At 46.8% G+C, this 18,839-nt stretch overlaps 1 long non-coding RNA gene across 1 annotated transcript; it reads left to right on the forward strand.

Annotated features, from left to right (window-relative positions):
- The first annotated feature begins 2 nt into the window (after nt 1-2).
- LOC142089210 (uncharacterized) lies at nt 3-9,203 on the forward strand. Its single transcript, XR_012676128.1, has 3 exons — nt 3-884; nt 4,984-5,121; nt 9,108-9,203. It is a non-coding gene; the product is annotated as an uncharacterized LOC142089210 (long non-coding RNA).
- Nucleotides 9,204-18,839: the final 9,636 nt, after the last annotated feature.

An 18,839-nucleotide genomic window follows, 5' to 3' on the forward strand; every position in this document is an offset into this window, starting at 1 on the left:
TGGCGCCATGTTGGGCGGGTCGCGCGGCTCCCCTCAGGACGGGCCCGCTGAGGAGGTGTTGGCCGCGGTGTCGTTTGGTCCCCGTCCCATCTCCTCACCAGGGCGGTCGGCTCCCCAGTGGGGCCTGCACACGCTGCCCCAGTTGCCACAGGCATTGCGTTGAGGCCTGTGTGTGTGGAGCCCTGTCATGGGGCTGGGGGCACCCTGAGGGGTTTTCCCTCCTTGTCCCGCTCCAGCAGGTCTCCTCAGCGACCGGGCCCCTTCTCAGGGGACGCTGGCCCAGCGATGCTGGACGACTCGTGCAGGGTGTCCCTCGATGTCCCAGGGCAGGCCAGCACCTTGCACCGTCCCCGTCGTACGTTGTGGGGTGTCGGGTGCCAGCGCTTGCCAGCGCTGCAGCTTGTGAGAAAATAGCAGAGAGAGAAAAATTCACAAGTCTTCATCAGCGTCATCACAAGACTTCATCGACAGGCTTTTGGGGGCTGCTGATGTCCCACAAATGAAGAAGTTGCAACTCTTAACACTGTAAATGTGTATTCACGGAGAGTATATACTGCAACATGCATTTAAATTTGTGATCATATATGTTATGTTAGAAGTGAGGGCTTCTCAGACCGCTTCCAGGGGTCTGCTGCCCTCTCCTGCAGTCTTCTTAGGTGGCTTCAAGGCGAGAGGAGGAATGTTAGACTGTATTTTTCACAGGGATTAGGTGACAGATGAATAATGTATTGTGTGGTCCCTTTTCGGTGCCCACTCAGGACTTTTCCCTGTGGGAATATGCTGCGTTTTACTACAGCTCCTCTGCGAGGATGTCAAAGGCCAAAGGAGAGGCTGGGCCTCGGTATATGGTGGAAGTAAACGGGCATAACCAAGTGGTGGAAGAGGTAACGTATGAGGATGTGCAGATGAAGACTGCTTTTGCCTTCCTGCAATAAGAAAGAGCCACCCAGATTTATTTCGGCTTGCCCACGTGTCTTTCTGGGGGATCTAGTGCACGCAGCCCCCCAGAAGGACCACCCTGGGCAGGTAAAACACCTGCAGGGCTGGCCGTGGTGGGACACGGGTGGGTTCTGGGGAAGAGGACTCCAGCAGGTGTCACTGGCACTTAGCAGAGCACATCTGCTGGAACGATGCTCTCCATTAGCCTGACCTCTAGAGGTTTTAAATCGAATCATTCAGGTTCATAAAATAGTGTCAGGTTTTGTTGTTGTTTATTGTGCTGAATCTGGAAAGCAACGTGATACAGCAGTAAAGAGGGAGCAGCCCTGCACCGCTGTTTCTGACAGCCAGGACCCCAGATTTCCGAGATATTAAATCTCTGTCCCACAGAGGACTGTTAGAACGGATCAGAGATGATGAAGACTAAATTAAGGACGCTGAAGGGGGCCGACAGGGCTCCTACATAAACACTGAACTACTAATCTCCGCAGCTTTTACTCCTCTTAGGTCGCAGAGCCTTATTCCACATACCTTCCTCCTGCCACTGCAGGATTCTTGTGTTATAATCTGTAGCGTTTGTGTTATCTGGTATTAAATATGTTAAGGCGTGGGACCTCTGTTGTCTCAAGAGATATGGTACTCTGTAATGCATCTTACTCAGAGGCTGGTCTACATGTCTAGCTTCAGCCTCTATTTTACTGAAATTAATTTATTTACATTGAATAGTGCTCTCCCATAACATGAAAATAAAAGCGGAAGGAATAGATTGTTGCCTGTTTTTTTTCTTTTACTTAACGGAAAGTAGGATTAGGAAACTACAGTGTGCCTGAGCACTTGAAGAAAGGGTTCCAAGTTTAGTCACTGTTAAATGGGTTAAAAATCCTCTTATTAAATTAGCCTTTATTTTATTATTGGACTTTACCGGCAACTGTCATTTTATTGCTGAAGTGTCCCCTGATGAACTACTATGTGGCCTTTTTACAGCACTTGCGTAAAAGCATGCTTCAAACTTGCTTCCCTCATTCTTGCAAGGCAACCTATTGTTTTAAATAGGATTACTCATAGAAGGCAGATTAACTCACCTACAGGAAAAAAAGCCAATGGCGGGTGCCTCATTTTAAGAAGTTCCCTGCAGAGCAGAAGAGCACATAGAGTTGCTCGAACTGCTTATGGGAGGATCTGAGGAGATTTGGTTTGTTAGGGTAGGAATGGACGTCCATAACAAGGATACATCTCCAGTGCAATTAGGGACAGGAGTGACCTAAACTTTGGCCTGAGCTGCTCTGGTAGAGTAAGAGAGGAGCAGTGCTGTTGTCTTTATGCCATCTTAATCCTGAACCAGGCAGGAAGCGTTAAACGGTACGGATGTGCGGGGGGTTTGGCAGCACACGTTTCCTCCCTTTGACCTGTGGTGCCGGCCAAAATTCAGGGTCTTGTTGGTTGATCCAGATTGGAGGAGGAGTGGTGAAGGAAGGTAAGTCTGATGTATTTCTGTTTGCTTACAAGAATGCTCGCAGCCCTCCTTTCCTGAGCACAGAAGAAATCACGCAGTTGAGAGCCAGTTTCCTTGTTTATTGCTCCGGGCAGCAATGCGACCCCAAATCCCTGTTTCTTGTATTCAGTCCAGGTTTTATATCAATGATTGTTCAGGCTGTTTGAAGTTTCCGTTCCCTGCCTGTTTCAATATGCTGTCTTTCTCTCTCCTCCTCCACCTGAACTGTATTGTCCATCCACACATAACCTTCTTTCCTTTTAATACCCTACCCAAAACTGTCCTCCCAGAGCCTTCAGGTACTTGAGCAATCTTGCATTGTGGGTGGAAGTAGACTTAATGTCTCCTTCAGCTACCCGAAATAAAGGAATGCTGTTAAACTTACCAGTTTCAAGAAGGTTTAACCCAACCTATAAAAATAAAAGCCTAATGGAGTGTTGCCCTGAGGTTTTCATCTTACTGAAGACCCCTCTAGAAAATGCTGTGAAGTTTATAAGTAATGGCATGGAAATAATAGGGAGTACATCATTCAAAAAACCCAGAGTATTTTGCAAAGGACGTCAGTAGATACGAAAGAGGTTTCCTTTTTCTGGTAGCAACCGTAACACATAATATTTGCAGCTTTCAGACCAAAGATTCAGTTGTGGCCTGAAAAGTTAAGTAACTCTCTTCATTAAAGTTGCTGAAAAGGAGAAGTAAAAAGCATAACACAACCTCCCTCAGACTGTAAGATCTTGGCAGCTGGGATAATTTTTTTCATTCTCTGTGCCACCCTTTGGAAACTCATGGTCTCACCTGGGCCTGGTGGTCAGTGATGCTACAGTAATATGCAGACACACTGCCCATAGGTGTGTAAAGTAGCACAGAGTGGCCTTCGAGAAGGTCAAGAGACAAGGATTTACCTACCTGATCCTGCGCCCACTGAAACTGATGACAAAGCACCCAGTGCTTTTAATAAAGGATCAAACCTACCCAAGTGGACAGATAAGGTTCTGAAACATGTGGTTTGGCATAGGATGCTTCTTGGCTTCTAAACACTTATTTCAATCTGGTGTCTTCCCACCAGCACAGGTTAAGCGGCTGCAGCCATCAAGGAGAAAGAGAAATCATGGGCTGCCAGCACTTCCAGAAGCTCAATGGAGAGATGCATGTTTTATCAACCAGTAATTTGGAGAAAAGTTATGGGCTTGACCCGATCTATTAGTTTTTAATTGTATGAACAGTTTGATGTGGTGAGAGGTGCTCAGCGTAGGTCTCAACCTCATTCCTCTAAAAATGTGCTTGCAGTGGAATCCAGACTCCCGAGTTGAATAGGATGAGAAAGGGGTGTGGAGTTTGGAATCTCTTCCATGGCCAGACTTCCTCAGGAAAATGGTGAATTGCCTTGCATATATAATAATACCTAGGGATTGACCCAGCAAAAGCAGTTGAGAGAATTAACCTATGATTGTAAGCAGATTGCTTGCTCTGGGTTATTCCAGAGCCATTTTCCTTATTCAACCTCAAAACACTTTACAAAATCGCTTACCAATGTTTAATAGTTTAGCATGTGCATAGTTCTTTTCTCTTTCACAGCACTTGGGTATCGATGCATCTTCGTGCTCCTCTGATAGAATGTGTAAGTTAATATTATGATTATCTTTTCAAGTGGGGAAACTTGAGCCCTGTGTTTAGGACTGGGGAGGGGGAATTCCTCCCGCCTCCTTTTATCCCATCCCGCTGGCCTTTGCTTGTAGCTAGTGTCAGTTGCAAAAGTACCTTATTTTGTAGGTCTTTGATCTGCCTGCTGGTTAGCTAAATATATACCTGTGGGGAGATAATTACATGCTATCAGTAGTAAAGTGTAGTAAAATAATTTACGTTAATTAAACCACTTCCAAAACCAAAGCAGGAATTTTCGCTAAGATAAATCTGCTGCAGCGACAGCTGTATCTGAGACTGCCTGCTTCCCATAGACAAACATGAAAATAAAACCAGGGACCAGTAAAAAACAGTTTCTTCATGCTAAAAAGAAGACATGTACCCACTGGAAAACCACGGTGGTATCAATCCAGAAGGGCAGGGCTGAATACATCTTCCATCTGTGCAAGCAGATCTGCATTCATTAGCATGGGGGAAGATTTGTGTGATGAATCCCGTCTTACCGATGTGTCCATTTGGTGAAGTGTGAGTGGCCCAGCAGCAGGGTTGTACAAATGGGCCTCATATTATCGGGGGAGGATTTGGAGACTAATTAGTGTGACAGAGGCTTAAAAAAATCACCTTGTTACCATCTTTGAATCCACTGTCAGTTACTCTAGCACAATCCTTGTACTTTTCCTCTCTTCCAACATTTACGTCTGATGAAAATACTCAGCACTTGCACAGCCTGGAGTGGAAATTGTCTATCTGACCTTCCCTCAAGGAAGTCAATGACTATTTTCCCTCTGGGCTTGTATCTTGGAAGAAGCTCAGTTGCTGGCACGGGTCTAATTCAGACCAAAGGCACTGGTGGGTTTGGGACGTTATCACTTCCACAGCCCTGTGGTGCCCATTGATGTTGCTTCCTGCAGGTCTGAGACCACAGCCAGTCTCCAGCAACCCAGGGCATCTCCCCACTGAGCGCTTCTGGAAGGGCTTGTATCCCAGGGATTCTCTTCCTGATGGCTGCAGTCGCTTAACCTGTGGTAGCGAGAAGACATCAGACTGAAGTAAGTGCTTAGGAGCCAAGAATCACTACTGTTTCATTTAGACCTCATTCTTATTTTTTTTACTGCTGGGTGAGCTAAGCATCTTCTTAGGAGACACAAAGGAATCAGGAGGTTTGTAGGGCTGCAACAGGAGATCCACAGCTCAGCCCCCAATAGCAAATTGTCTCTCACTACATATGTAGCCCAGGCTTTCCAGTTTGGTACTTGCACATCCAGAGAGTTAGACCATGCCTCTTTCTCCAATCAATAGATGCAGTCACCGGTACAGGATTCGCGGCTGGGTTTGCTTAGTTGCTGAGTGAGTTGGTAAGATACCCGCTCCTCCATCTGTTCTCCCTTTTCGCAGTGCTTCTCTGTGGTGCAGCGTGGATGCACACGTGTTTCTTTGCATCATTTGCCCCCCGCACGTATCTCTGTGTTTTTGTTGTCGTACTTCACACACAAATGAGCGATGCTTTGCACCCCCTCCTCAACTTGCACCAGTTCAAATTCTAGCTTTTTGCAAGGTAGTGAAAGTGGCATAACAGATCTGTCTAATCAGGCTTGCCCAGCGGCCATGTTATCCTATATGCTCGGCAAGAAAGGAGCTTAAAGCCAGGGTGAGAAAGAGATTCCTCTCTAAAGATCAGCTAAGAGTCGGGTGGGATTTCAGCCATGCGACTGACATTCAGGCAGGGCACATGGGCACCCCCCTTCCCTCTCCTGCTCTGCAGCGTGAACTGGGAGGGACCGCAGGGGACTGGGACAGGGGAGCCAAGCTGAAGCAGGAGGTGTTCAAATGTATTTCATTTCAGGGTGACCTTTAACAGGTGTGGATTTACCGATGGGGAGGGGAGAGGGAAGTAAGCGAGGGATTAAGGGGACTTTACCCTCCCTCCACTTTAAGCACCAGCTTGCGCAGCATTCCAGTACTGTGAGATGCAATCTGTGGCTGTATGGCTTTCTATCTTCTGCCTGCCTCGGTTCTGGTCAGGGTTGTGGCTGCCCCTGGTCTTTAGCAGTGCTGGGGATTTAATAGATGGAATACTTCTTGGAGAGAAAAGGCATGCTGTACTGCCGGGTGCCTCAGATATAAACCTGGGGTGTGGGGCAAGGGAGAAAAATCACCCTCTTTCCTGCAAGAATTGGGATTTAACCTCTAGTGGAAGTGCACGATTCAGGCAAACGCGAGGTGTGTAGTACATTCCCTGGGTGACTTTGCCTGGAGATCTTCTCATCTTGTCCTAGTGCTGCTGCATGCTGTTGAACAGCTGCTTTCCTCTAACCCAGTGTCTGCTGCAGTTCAGTGATGGATTAAGGCAACTCTCCATTTTCCTTATCCCTCTCTGAGGGAGTTGTAAAGTTTAATTAATTATATTTTGTAAAACATGATGAGATTCTTGGATGATAAATGCTACACAAATGTAGAATATTTTTTAATGAGCACTGTGTGACGGCTGCAACAAAATGCTTGTTTAATCAAACCGATCTGAGCTGCAAAAAATCCTCACCCTGCTGCTATCAAACAGAAATGTTGCCAAGCACTCTGTCTTTCATGGGCGATTTGATTTGAGGGTCCCAAGGCGTTTTTCAAAACTTTAACAAAATAAAAAAGCAAGGAGTATGTGTATATATCTGTATATTATAGATCTTTCCCTTTATCAATGCAGTTTGGATTATATAAGAATACCACTTAGTAATGGGAAGGGAAAGATCAGTTAACAGCGTGGTCAGATGTCATGGCTGTGTGGCAGGGGTATGTATACCTGCTCTAGTTTCGCCTGGCCAGGTCAGGCACCGGAGTTCTGGCACCATATATTTTGTGTTTTACAAGTTTCCCACAGCTGTGAGTATGTGAAATCGGTCTGGCTGCAGCTTCTCTGGTACTCCCTCCTAAGCAAACGAGGTTAAAATGAAGTCTGGGAATGTCTGTCTTTGTTGCACACTGCAGTGTAACCCTACCCACAGAACTAAAGGTAGTTTCCACAATGAAAGTTGCAACCTGCTGTAATTGCAAGCAGAGTGCCATTTCTTTTGCTGGAATTTGGTCAGGAAAAAAAGAGAGTAACTTCATGAGCTAAAAGACCTGCCTTGGGCTACTCAGTGGCTAGAACTCCAGCCTTACGCTTCCTCCAGAAAGCTGCTTCTGCTGTTACGGAAGGCTGAAGCGTCAGATCACTGGTGAACAGAGGGGACGACTTGAAGAAGCACTTAAAGCGAGCCTGGAAGAAGCAGTCTATAGATTTCCATCCAGTGATGACACAGCCCAGTCCTACCCAGCCTTTGGGATCGAAGGATGCTCTCAGCAGAGGCTACTATGGTTTCTGGCACTGGTGGTGTGGGATTGAAATGATGGCAGCAATCAGTCAGAGCCCCCTGTACTTCATCTGCACTACTGTTTCCTTAAAGCTGCTGCTTTGCAAAATTTGCCTTTTCTGGACCTTTTATAATCTCTGCCTCTTTTGGCAGCTGGAGTTTTCCTTAAGGGGAGAAGAAGAGGAGGAGAATGGCCTCTGTGCAGATATTGGCTGGCTGTGCTGGGAAGGAAAAAGAACCCATGGTGATACGAGAGGGATGAGTGAGACATTTTAGGGAATAACCAACCAATCAACCAGTCTCCCAGGCAATTTGTCTTTCCTTATTATAAGGCAACACCCCAGTGGGAGAAATGTAGGGCCATTCTTCAGAAGATTTATTGCTCTGTAGCACCTGCTTGAGAAAACTCTAACTGCTGAGTAGAGCAGGAAATTGGAAGTAGATTGCAGAACCTACAATTCAACAAAGTTCTTGGATCTTTTGTGGAAAGAGAGTGCTGGAGTTTCAGAGCTGGCTCTAGCTTGCAAGGCGTTCTCGATCCTGGGAGAAGAACCCAGCGTAGGTTTGGTTAGAGCTGATGGAGGCTTTGTCATTTACTGGTCTAGATAACAAGAGCATCCCAGAGTGCTGCTTTAACCAGTACAGAGGAAAATACCTCCCAGTGCTGCGATGGATCTAAGTGTGCCTAAGATTAGTGAACCAACTGCACTTGCGTGGAGTTTACAGGACCTCTGACAAGAGAGGGGTGCCTGTGTTTCCTGCCTGTGAACGTATCTCTTTACAGCCCTCTGTATGTACAGCATTTTCTCAGAAACCAGCCTCAGGGACAATTATACATTAATAGCTACTTCTTTCAGAAGCAGCCAGCCCTGCTCCTGAGAAACAGCTATTTTCAGGCAGTCTTGTTCCTGAGGAACTGCTATTTTTAGTGAGTTCTATTTCTGAGGCAAAAAAAAGAAGAAGCCATTTCTGTATCCCTCCACCATGGCCCAGACCCACTAGCTGTGGTTGACTTGCATTTTGCAATAAACATTTCCTCTTTACATCTCAGTAGCCTGACGAAAGTGGTTCTCCAGCCATTACAGAAAGCAGCAATCTGAGCTGGGGCTAATTATGCAGGGAGGGCTTGTGGGAGGCAAAGCCGTGCTCACATACTATAGATTCCATTAGAACGAGTAGGGAGATGTAATGGGGCTCTCCTGGGAGATGCAGGACTTTTAGATACCTAATTTGGAAGTCCGTTCTGGTATCCATTTTCAACATCCCAAGAGTAATGATTAATCCTGTACTCCAGGTTTCTCTGAATCAGTTTGTAGCTGTAGTAAATATGGGCTGAACATGATAACGTCATTGATGCTATGGGTAAATGACTTGAGGCAAGAGAAGCTCAGGTTTTGTGGCCATTAACTCACTGTGCACAGTCATCTGGCAGCGATTTCGACTCGGGAATCTGCAGCTGAGATAAAAGAGGCTCCGTCAGAGCTGAGGAATGTGGTGTTTTGCAATATAAGTATCTAATATGCTGAAGGCCCCATAAAGGCACCCCAGCAATGCGTGCCCTCGTTTCTGCAGCATCCCAACAGCATGGACCAGCAGATCTTCCATATGTTCTTGCGGCTGTGGCCTTTCAAGGGGCATTTGGTAGATGCAACCACGTGAAAATTCCAGTAATACCTTTTTGTTATTCACAGAATTAATGCAAATACTGGTGTCCTGACACAAGGGTGAAGTGATTCTCACCATGCTGAAGCTGTCCTGAATTTCAGCAGAGCCCGTGCAAAGTTCATCTCAGGTGTGTTATGATCTCTTCCCTACAGCTGCTTCTGCCTCCGATAGGTGTGTGACTGAAGGTAGCAGGTTTGGATAACGGTGGCATCAGCAAAGAACATACGCCGGAACCACGACTTGGCAGGTTTGTGTATACTAGTAGGTCTTTCCTTGGCAGAGTGTTGCTATCTGGATTCAACAGAATCAGCAGCTTTAGTCTTTGAACAGGGTCACGGCAGTATTGACAAAAAGCCGCCCATCCTTGCTCCAGCACCATTTGCTCAGGGGCTGCTCTCTAAAGACTGGTGTGTGTGTGGTCTGAAGGTCACTCTTTCTCGGAGAGAGGCTCTGCTTTCCTCTCTGAGTGAGAAGGGGAGGCTGCTAGCGGTTCAGCGTTGTAAGCAGTTTCCCTCTGCTCTTGTGCAGGCAGTACTGACGAACTGGGCTCTAACTGAAGATTATTTATCTTGGTTTTAACCCTCCGCAAGAGAGGAACTTGGTTGTGTTTGTCCTGCAAAACCAGACACTTCCCCCTGCCCCTCTTTTTTTAAAATATTCCTCGTATCCTCCCATCTCCAGGAAAAGTCATTATTTCTGGACAGTTTCTTGAAACCCAGTTGCCTTTGTATTCTGGTCGTGAGCAGAGCATTGTTCAAAGTGCGAGTGAGTCGTGGCTGCTTTTATCACAACGAGAGCCCATTATTGGCACTTTTCCCTTTTTACTGCTTCACTAGAGAACGGCGGGCGAAAAATGGGACAGAAATCTAGGAAATGAAGGGTAATTTACAGTTCACAAAGGAGCAGTAAAAATTAATTAGCTGTCTGAGGATCCATTCCGACCTGGGCCATGGAGTTTGTGCCAGCTCTTTGCATTGCATAAACTGTGCTGTGCTAGGCTGCTGAGATCAGGCTTGTGCTGTGAAATTAAGGCTCTTTGCTGAGGTAGGAGTCCTTTGGGGCATGCAAAATGTGTGTGCACACTTAATTTGGTGTGCCAAAGAGACATGATGGTGCATATAACTCAGGTCATTACACGCTCAACTGGCCACTTATGACGTTCACTATTAGTTGTCACAGTAACTGCTCATGTAAATTACGGATGCAGTTATCCGCACAATTTAACACTGACCTCCTTTGAAAATCCAGGCCTAATTCCTCCTCCTTTTCCGTGTTGGTGTCTGCATGAATGAAACACGCTTTACACACCATATCCGTAAGGTCCAATTCCAAAAGGGGACAGAGCCCCAGAGGGACCGGAGAGGTGACAAGACACTGGCCCCGCTCGGCTATGGGCCAGTTTGGTCTGCTGAGGGATGCAGGAACTGAGCAACTCCAGCATCTTGCCAATCATGTTGCCAGCCCTCCAGTCAAGCCTGAGAGCCCCACCTGGAGAAAGAACTTCACAAATCAGAAATGTCCTAAATTGGATCCTTTTTTGGTGCATAATTTTCAAAACTGTAATTTCCATTTGAGAACTATTTGTCCTGATCCTGAGCGTCAGCTGAACTCATTTTTTTTCCCTGTAGTTTAATTTAGGCAGCAGATGCCATCAGAATGTTAATGCCTTCTTAATTCTCACCTACATGCTTTTATTCTTATTAATTTGTTATCTGGGGTTTTAATATTCTATTTTTTTCCTACTTTGATCGGTTGAAATAATTTGATGGCAGCATTTCAACAGGGCTTGCAATGGGAAAGTGTGTAATGGTGCATCACCAATGTATGTTGCTGTGTATCCTGCAGCGTGCTCAGCTGTTGTACTGTGAGAGCACGAATCATGTGATGTTTTTAGGTGATTATAGATGAGGCCTTACTTATCCCTGCTGTGAATAACTAGAGAGGGAACAAGCTTTAAGGACCGTTTCCCCGGTTCAGGATTTTGCCCAGTGCAATCTAAGGATCGGCTACACTGCCATCCGGGAGCGCGATCCTAGCCCATGGAAGTGCCACTGAGCTTGCATTCACCGTGCTTGGACAGCCGCCCAGCCGCAGCAGATGTTTTCAGTCAGCACCCTTAAACCCTTGGTACGGGGAGGCGGTGGAGGTGCACCCACAGGACTCCCACTTTTCAGCTCAGGGGCTCGGGGATGGGTCTTCCTAACTGAGAGCCCCGGGGAGTGGTGCGGGGACCCATCCCAGCTGGGATGCAGTGCTGGAGGACGTCACCTCCCAGGACCAGAGGGCAGCAGGAGCTCTTTGCAGAGAAGTGGGTGGGTTCATTGCTGCTCCCCAGCCCATACCAGATCCGACTGCACAGGAGTGTCTCTGTTGCTGGGGTACAGGGAGGCAGCAGGTTCTGGATAGGTGTAGTGAATGTTATGTAGGAAAGGATGTTTCAAGTAACAAAAATAAAGTTAAGGAGTGTCAGACAAAATGACTGGTTTTACAAGTGTAATCAAAACACTTCTGCTTAAAGGAAGAAGAAAAATGCCCAAGTCCTGGACAGTTTCTCAGTCGGTGCGGTTCACTTCCTCCTGGCAGCAGAGAGGAGGGAAGTGTCTCCAAACTTTGCTGGCTACTTTGGTACCACTTCAACAAGCAAAGAAGCCCTATTGCCCAGGAGAGGATGGGAATGACCTGAATCCCCAGACCAGGAGGTAAATAAATAGAGGGAGAGGGGAAGTATTTGACCCTTTATGTTATGACAAAACTCCGCTCTTAATGCACTCACACGTAGGTTTGGGGTAGGCAGCTGGAAGGTTATTTTATCACAACTGAAAGACACAAGATGAGATTTTCTAGAGGGACTCTTCCCCGTTGTGAGACACAAGACAGAAGAGAAGGAAAGGGATGAGGATGAATCAACATTTTACTATGTTGCTTCTCAAGCCCGTTTTCTACGATGGGTTCCAACATGTGTGTACTTAGTGCTCTAAATTGGATTTACCTACCCTTAAATTATTCAGTTTCTCCTAGTAAACCTAAGTCTGCGGGCTTGCAAATACACCTTTTCCTAATGCCACTGGCTCAGTTTTGGCAGGCACTAATTCAGGAATAAGGGTGTGATTCTTGTGTTCTTGTTATTGATTGTTATTTAGGGGATGGAATACGTGTCTTGGGTTGTCCCCCAGATCTTCTGGGAAAAGCATGGGACCAGGTTCCATTTTATCCCTCCAGTACTATTTGCAGATACCAGAGGGTCAGAACAAACATCTCTTTTCGTTGGATCCTACCTAGAGGACGAGGGGTGCGGAAAATTGCAAAGTCACGTGGTTTGCTTTTTTGCAAAGAAGTTTTTGAAGGTGAGGTTTGTGTTCAAGTAAGCAATGGCTTGCATTTGCACTCCCAAACATGTCTGAGTAAAGTCCCAATCCAGATGTGCCCCTTATAGTCTGTTATTAATAACTGGCTAGTCTGTGTGGGGTTTTGCCCAGGATCTGTGCTCCAAGCCAGGCAAACATTACCCAGTACTATGTCCTCGGAAGTGCTGATTGTGTTCATCGGATCACAGTGGCTCCAGATCAGAGCTTGCTCATGTCCAGGCAGCCTGAAGGGCGACTGAAATGGTAACGAGCTTGTGAAAGAGACTCTCTGCATTCAGACCAAAGACTGCATGAGGCAGGGGCCTGGATGACAGCTGTATCCAGCAGTTTGGTGGGAAAAATCTGAGCAGGGTGAAACTGTGTCTTTCATTTGGGCAGATGTAGTCCATCTGCTGATGGGATCAGGGATGGGACAGCATCCTCTGGAAAGCTAGGATTAAGATACACAAGCGGTGCACGCAAATTAGGCATCAGATTATGCACATGAGAAGCACGACGGTCTTCTGGTATTTTGGTTGGCTTCCAGATTTGGATTTGGAGTCCTTTATTTCTGGTGCATGAAGGCAGCAGCTGATGTGCTGTGCCTCAAAAGATGCTTCTGCCCCTGACGTCCGGATTCCAGCACGACCTGGTGCAATGGCAGTCACACACTCAGCGCAAGCTGTCCCCCCTCCCTCCCTACCTCCCTCCACAGGAAAGCGGATCCTTCTGCAAACCAGTCCCAGCTTGGACAGAGATGCCAGAGGAAAAAGTTTCAGAGGTCAGGTTCTTCCACAGGCTTTGCCCTGTCCATCACCCTTGAAACTCAGTCCCATTAAGAGACGATAGCTTTCTGGCTGATGCGAACGGCTGCATGACACATCGGATATTGTGTATAGGACTTGAAGAGGTCGATGAGAGCTATCTGAATCATTCATTACCCGGTGAAGTAGGTGAGTGGCTGCTATTGTCCTTATCCTTTTAGAGAAGGATGGTCAAGCACAGAAAGGTTGAGAGATTTAGTTAAGGTCCCTAAAGGAGGAAGCATCGGAGCTCAGAATAATGCTTGGTCCCATGCTCAGACAATTATTCTTCACCTGTTTCTCTCTGAAAATCATGTACTAAGGATTAATGTTATTACGACTGGTCAGCTTATGCTGTAGAAACGCCACAATGTGAATTTAGTCTTTTCTGCTATTTTTTGGTAGTCTGTGAATCAATCCCAGTTCACCAAACAGTTCCCGCTGTGTCTCCGTGATAAGCTTTCTCTCTTGGTAGGTGTTCTGTGTGCTTGGTTGGTCATTCGGTTCACATGAGGGTTTTCCTGATTCTTGTCCAGAGGAATGAGGCTTTTTTTTAAAAACAAGGAAATCTTAAATGTTAGATTGCTGCTAACATTCCCTAGGGCTGTGTGGAAAGATTAATTCTTTAGGCTTCCTGAATGGTTTCTTTGGTTCTCAGCAGCCCTCGCGCCGTTCAAGAACAATGTTGTTCTTTGTGTCGTTATTGCAACCAGACATTGACTTGGGCACCAGTGATGCTAGGTGCTGTACAAACACAGAGCAACTGGGTGATCCTTGTCCTAAGGAATTTAGGACATCAAGGTTTGCAGTGTGCTGCAGGTCAGGTCTGTCTTTATCCTTCCAGCTCTAGTGCAATCGTGAGAGGTAAATAATAGAACGAACAGAGTGGGAAGAAGGTCTTCTGCCTGAGATGTGTATCTGAGGTAATTCCAGGATAGTGGGCAACAGAGAAATTCATATGTATACACTGGTAAATACGTATAAATGAGGGATTTGAAGAGACCTTCTGTTTATTTGGGAACAACTAGAATTCCTGCTAAATAGGACTCAGCAATTCATCTGGCAACTAGGGTGGTCTTGATTTTTAACCAATAAAAGAACCAGCCTCTTGATCCCTGGCTTTTTTGCAGTATCTGTTTCTTTCTCTCTTTTGCTTTTTCCTTTTCCCAGCCAAATGCTCAAACATACCCAGAAAAGCCTGTTCTTTTCCCAGCTGGCTGCATCTCTGTGGAGAGAGCCAGTGGCCCTCTCCCATTTCAGGCCTGTTTGACCTTGTCTTGTAACCAGATGTTTCACTGGAGAACTTACACTTGAGAGAGCCTGGGTTGCATTCAGCTGCTGGTGAACTCTCTGCCTCGGTCAAGCAGCTGTAAACAAAACCAGCCCAAGAAAAACAAAACCTTTTCTTAAACTGAGTTGGCCAAGGAGAGGACTGCATCCAGAGATGCAGATGGCTGTTAGCATGCCTGTGAGGCTGCGGAGAGAAGCTCATCTGCCATCCCTGATCTTCAAAGATGGGTTTCACTTAGCTGAGGGGTCTTTTTTTTGGGATAACAACTATTGTTCCCCTGGTTTCCAGGGGTTTGGAGATACGTGACACAGAGACCCCTTCCAATGCTGCCCACGGTGCATCATACTGTTTGCAGCTGTCCGTGTGCAGCATTTGAGTGAGTTTCTGGCCAAGAGTATTTAGAAAGTGGTGGCTTGCTGGCCGGAAAGTCTCAGAAGATGGAACCACAAGAACACCATAGCAAAATGATTAGTCAGGGACATCCTTTCTTCTGAGAGGCATGTCACATGCCTGTTGAGATTATTCACCTGGCGCTTGCGGACAGGCTTTCTGCAGAAACAGTCCTGTCTTCCACATTTGGTCAGGAGAAGATGTGAGCAATGTCTTCTAGGGTAAAAACTACAGCGGGAGTTTATATTGTCAGAACGTTGTTCTTCAGTTTGGGAAGTGGCCAACTCTCAGAGTTCCCGTTTTGCACAAGACACGGTGGGGCTGATCATTAGCTTAGATGCGATGAGAGCCTCACTTGCAAGATGGCATCTAGAACAGCATGGGGCCCCCTCATCCTGTTACTGCGACAAGTTACAGGAGTTGGGGGCTGCTGCCCCAGGCTCTTCCAGCTTGGTTTGGACCTGGGGTTCAGATCTGAGAAGGTTTTTTCCATGTGAGTTGTGCTTGTCCAGGTTAGAGGGCAGAGGAGCTTTAGCGAGATTTGCCCTATCATCTCTGAACAGAATCAGTTCTTGAGCCAGAGCCATTCTCTGGTAAAACGGTGTATTATGCTGAGTTGAGATCTCCGGGAGAGGGATTGCTTGGCACACTGATCGCTGCTGTACCAGGACGGATGGAGGCCTGTGACTGAGCAGCGTACACACAGAATCGTGTTGATACCCACATCAGTGATTTCTCCTCCGCAAGGGTCAGGCTTGCCTGTCCCCGAACATCTGCTACCGCTCAGCAGACATCCACCACTGTGCTGAGATATTTATCCAATATTCAGTATTCCCTCAGAGGGAAATGTGCCATCTCCTGCTCCTAGACGTGGACTAACTCCACTTTCTACAGCCAAGTACCAGCTTGCCGTAGGAAATGTCGAGGTGACCTGGCTACCGCCCAAGGCCACTTTCTCCTCTGATCCACCTCTGGCCCCATAAATAATTTTTAATAACCAGAGTGCTCTTAATGCAGCAGTTCTAATGTGGGCTGGATCTGTTTGACCTAATCTGAGTATTAAGGCTGGTCACAGTGATATCTGAGCACCTGTGACTTCCTCAGACCAGCTAGAATTCAGGACTGTGAAGCCAGTGGCTTTTCCTGTCCGTGCTGTACTGACACATCCCTCTTGGGGTGATTAATACCTTCCAGAGATGGCATTAAGGTCAGTTACAGCAAGGTGAGGAAGAGGTGAATGGGACCATAGGGCAGATATTCCTTTCAGATTCCCAAATGAAAAAGTTTTTGACTTTCCAGACCTTGGCTTCGGCATCTCAGGGAGACATTCTTCTTTTGTAAGAAGCTCTGGGGGTGGCATTGCTCAGCCAACCGAGCACAAAGAGGGAGCTGGAAAGAGGAAGGGATCTGATAACACTATTTTGCCCTCATTGCTTAGATCAACACTTCACTCTGTTTTAAACATCCGCTTCATCATTCCTGCTGTCCAGTATCCCACTATGGCCCCAGCAAGAGCTATTTTAATCCCTCATCATTCATCGGGAGGCCCCTTCCTGTTCCCTTTCTATCTGCTCCCGCGTGCATGTATGTGCATCTCTCCGGCGAGAAATCCCCTGTGCTAGCTGTTGTCGGAAAGGTCACCCAGGGATATTCACAAACAGCAGGTGTAAAATTAACAACTGGTGCGATTCCAATCATCTGGCAGGAAGGAAAACATTGGACAATAGGTAGAGCCAGGGTAAAGTTTCCAGCTGAAGGCTCATTGCCTGATATAGGACGGCAGATCGGTGGGCTGGGAACTCTCCTAAGAATGTGAAACCGATAGGGTATTAGCAGACCCTCTCTGCCCCTCCAACACAATTGTTTTCAGCTTGCTCAAAAATATTTGGAAATGTTACCGAGCAGGACGTGTGGGCGAGAAGGCATCCTCCAGCCAATCAGCCGAGTAGATTTCAGCCCTCCCCCTGAATTTCAAGCTTTTGTTTCCCCTGATGGAAAGGAAGGTGAATCCTCCGTGATTAATTTGGGGATCCTAAAGCATTTTGGGTGAGTTCCTGCAGCACACTAACAAGCGGTGCTCTCAAGGATTACGGAAATTGTGGTGAGATGGCAAGATAGAGGGGTGGATGGATGATCGATACAGATTCTGATCCATTATCATTTTTGTTAGTGGAACTGATTTTAGCTGCATGAAACAATGTGAGTATCACTCGATATGGCATCTTGATGGTGTAAGTCTTTTGGAGGCATGAATGGTAGATCCTGTTAGACCTTGACTAGTATCAGCAACCAGAATGGTGGCTTGAGTCCATGAGCACAGCAGTAAGATTTACTGTAGAATTCAGGCTGTGGATGTACCCAAAGAAAATTGGCAGCACCGAACACAGTGAAGACAATGGAGAATGGAAAAAGTTGTTGAGAAGTTTGGTTTAAACCCTGGTGAGCTGAATTGTTCTGCAAGTATTAGGGAGAGTGCAGTAGCTGTTCCCAGCATGGAGAAGGAGTTTGGCCAGAGGTTCTAACTAACACACAGCCATTCCTCCGCTGCACTTCAAACACAGAAGTCTTGCCTCTGTGAAGTGAGAGTAAACGTGTGGGGATTGCTGCACCTCAAGAGCGGTACATCGGTGCCTACAGCTATCTGGCTTCTTTCGTCTTCTCTGCCCTTCTCCTTCCCCACCCTCAAAGCTGTCAGTCGGTGCGACGTGACACCAGGTATCCTTCGGTGACACTACCACACCACAACCAGAACTTGCAGGCTTCTGTCCAGCTTACACAGTGTCCTCTGCTTAAACGGGTTTGGTACAAGCTCCATCCACCACAATAGAATCAGTGCTGAAAAAGTGCTCTTGCAGGTCTCTGAGCCTGCGCGGGGATCCCATTGCTCTCGCTTAGCAGGGATCTCACAGGCGGACTGCGCTGACAAAGGATGCCTGGGCTGAGAGGAGGTCTGATAGCACAGCGTAACTCTGACATACGTTGTCAGCAGCGCTGCCATCGCCAACGAGAGCGAGGGGGAGGACTGAAATTCTCCCCTTCAATTGGGCGAATTTGACACCTTCTCGTTCTTGTGTCCTCGTGGCTCGGCCACTTGACATTTCTAAACATTCTCAAGCAAGTTCACTGGAAAACTATCCCATGTCAGGAGCTGGTGATGTCAAGGCTAATAACAGTCCTGGGGTCAAATCCTTCTGATCCTTCAGGCAAGGGCCTCAAGATTTGGCTCCAAGTCAATAACAAGGTCTGTCACGTCGACGATGGCTTATTATGAATCCCAGCGCAAGCCTTTCCCAAACAAAGTGTGTTCGGTTGGTTTTCCATGCAGGAAAAGGTTAGCAGTTTCCAAAGGTGGGTTCTCTCTTCCTTGCGTGGAGCAGCGAGCAAAACCGCTGAGCTTGGAACAGGCAACAGCCTTAGAGCAGGTGACAGGGACGGTGATAAATCTTTAGCTAGGAAATTCTTCTCTTCCCCTCTGGAATGGTGCAAGGTGATTGTTTTCATCTCTAGAGATGCTGGGTTTTTTTTTTCTGTGTCCCCTTCCATCATTTGGATGTTAACAATACCACTTGGCTGCCTTTGTTAATGTTACAATGGACCTCAGAAGGAGGGAGCTAGCCGTGTCGGGAAATGCACGGCTGGATGTCGGGGAAGGAGATAGCGGGGATCTTACTGGCTCACACTTGTGCTGCAGTGAAAAAAGGAATTGTAGGATGACATTCACTTTGCTATTACATTGTAATCCCGATGGCGTGTTGAGAATGATGCCACTGGAATGGTGTCCAAAATGATAATTACAACCACTTCCTATTTTTAATTTCCTCTTAATAAGGGCAACAGTGGTCATCATCCTAACAATAATGATTCTGCTCTGCCCTTCCAGATGTCAGAACATTATAAAGCATGGGTTAACAAACGCTGATGTCTCTCTAC

Source organism: Calonectris borealis, chromosome 16, assembly GCF_964195595.1.
Source record: "Calonectris borealis chromosome 16, bCalBor7.hap1.2, whole genome shotgun sequence".
NCBI lineage: Eukaryota > Metazoa > Chordata > Aves > Procellariiformes > Procellariidae > Calonectris > Calonectris borealis.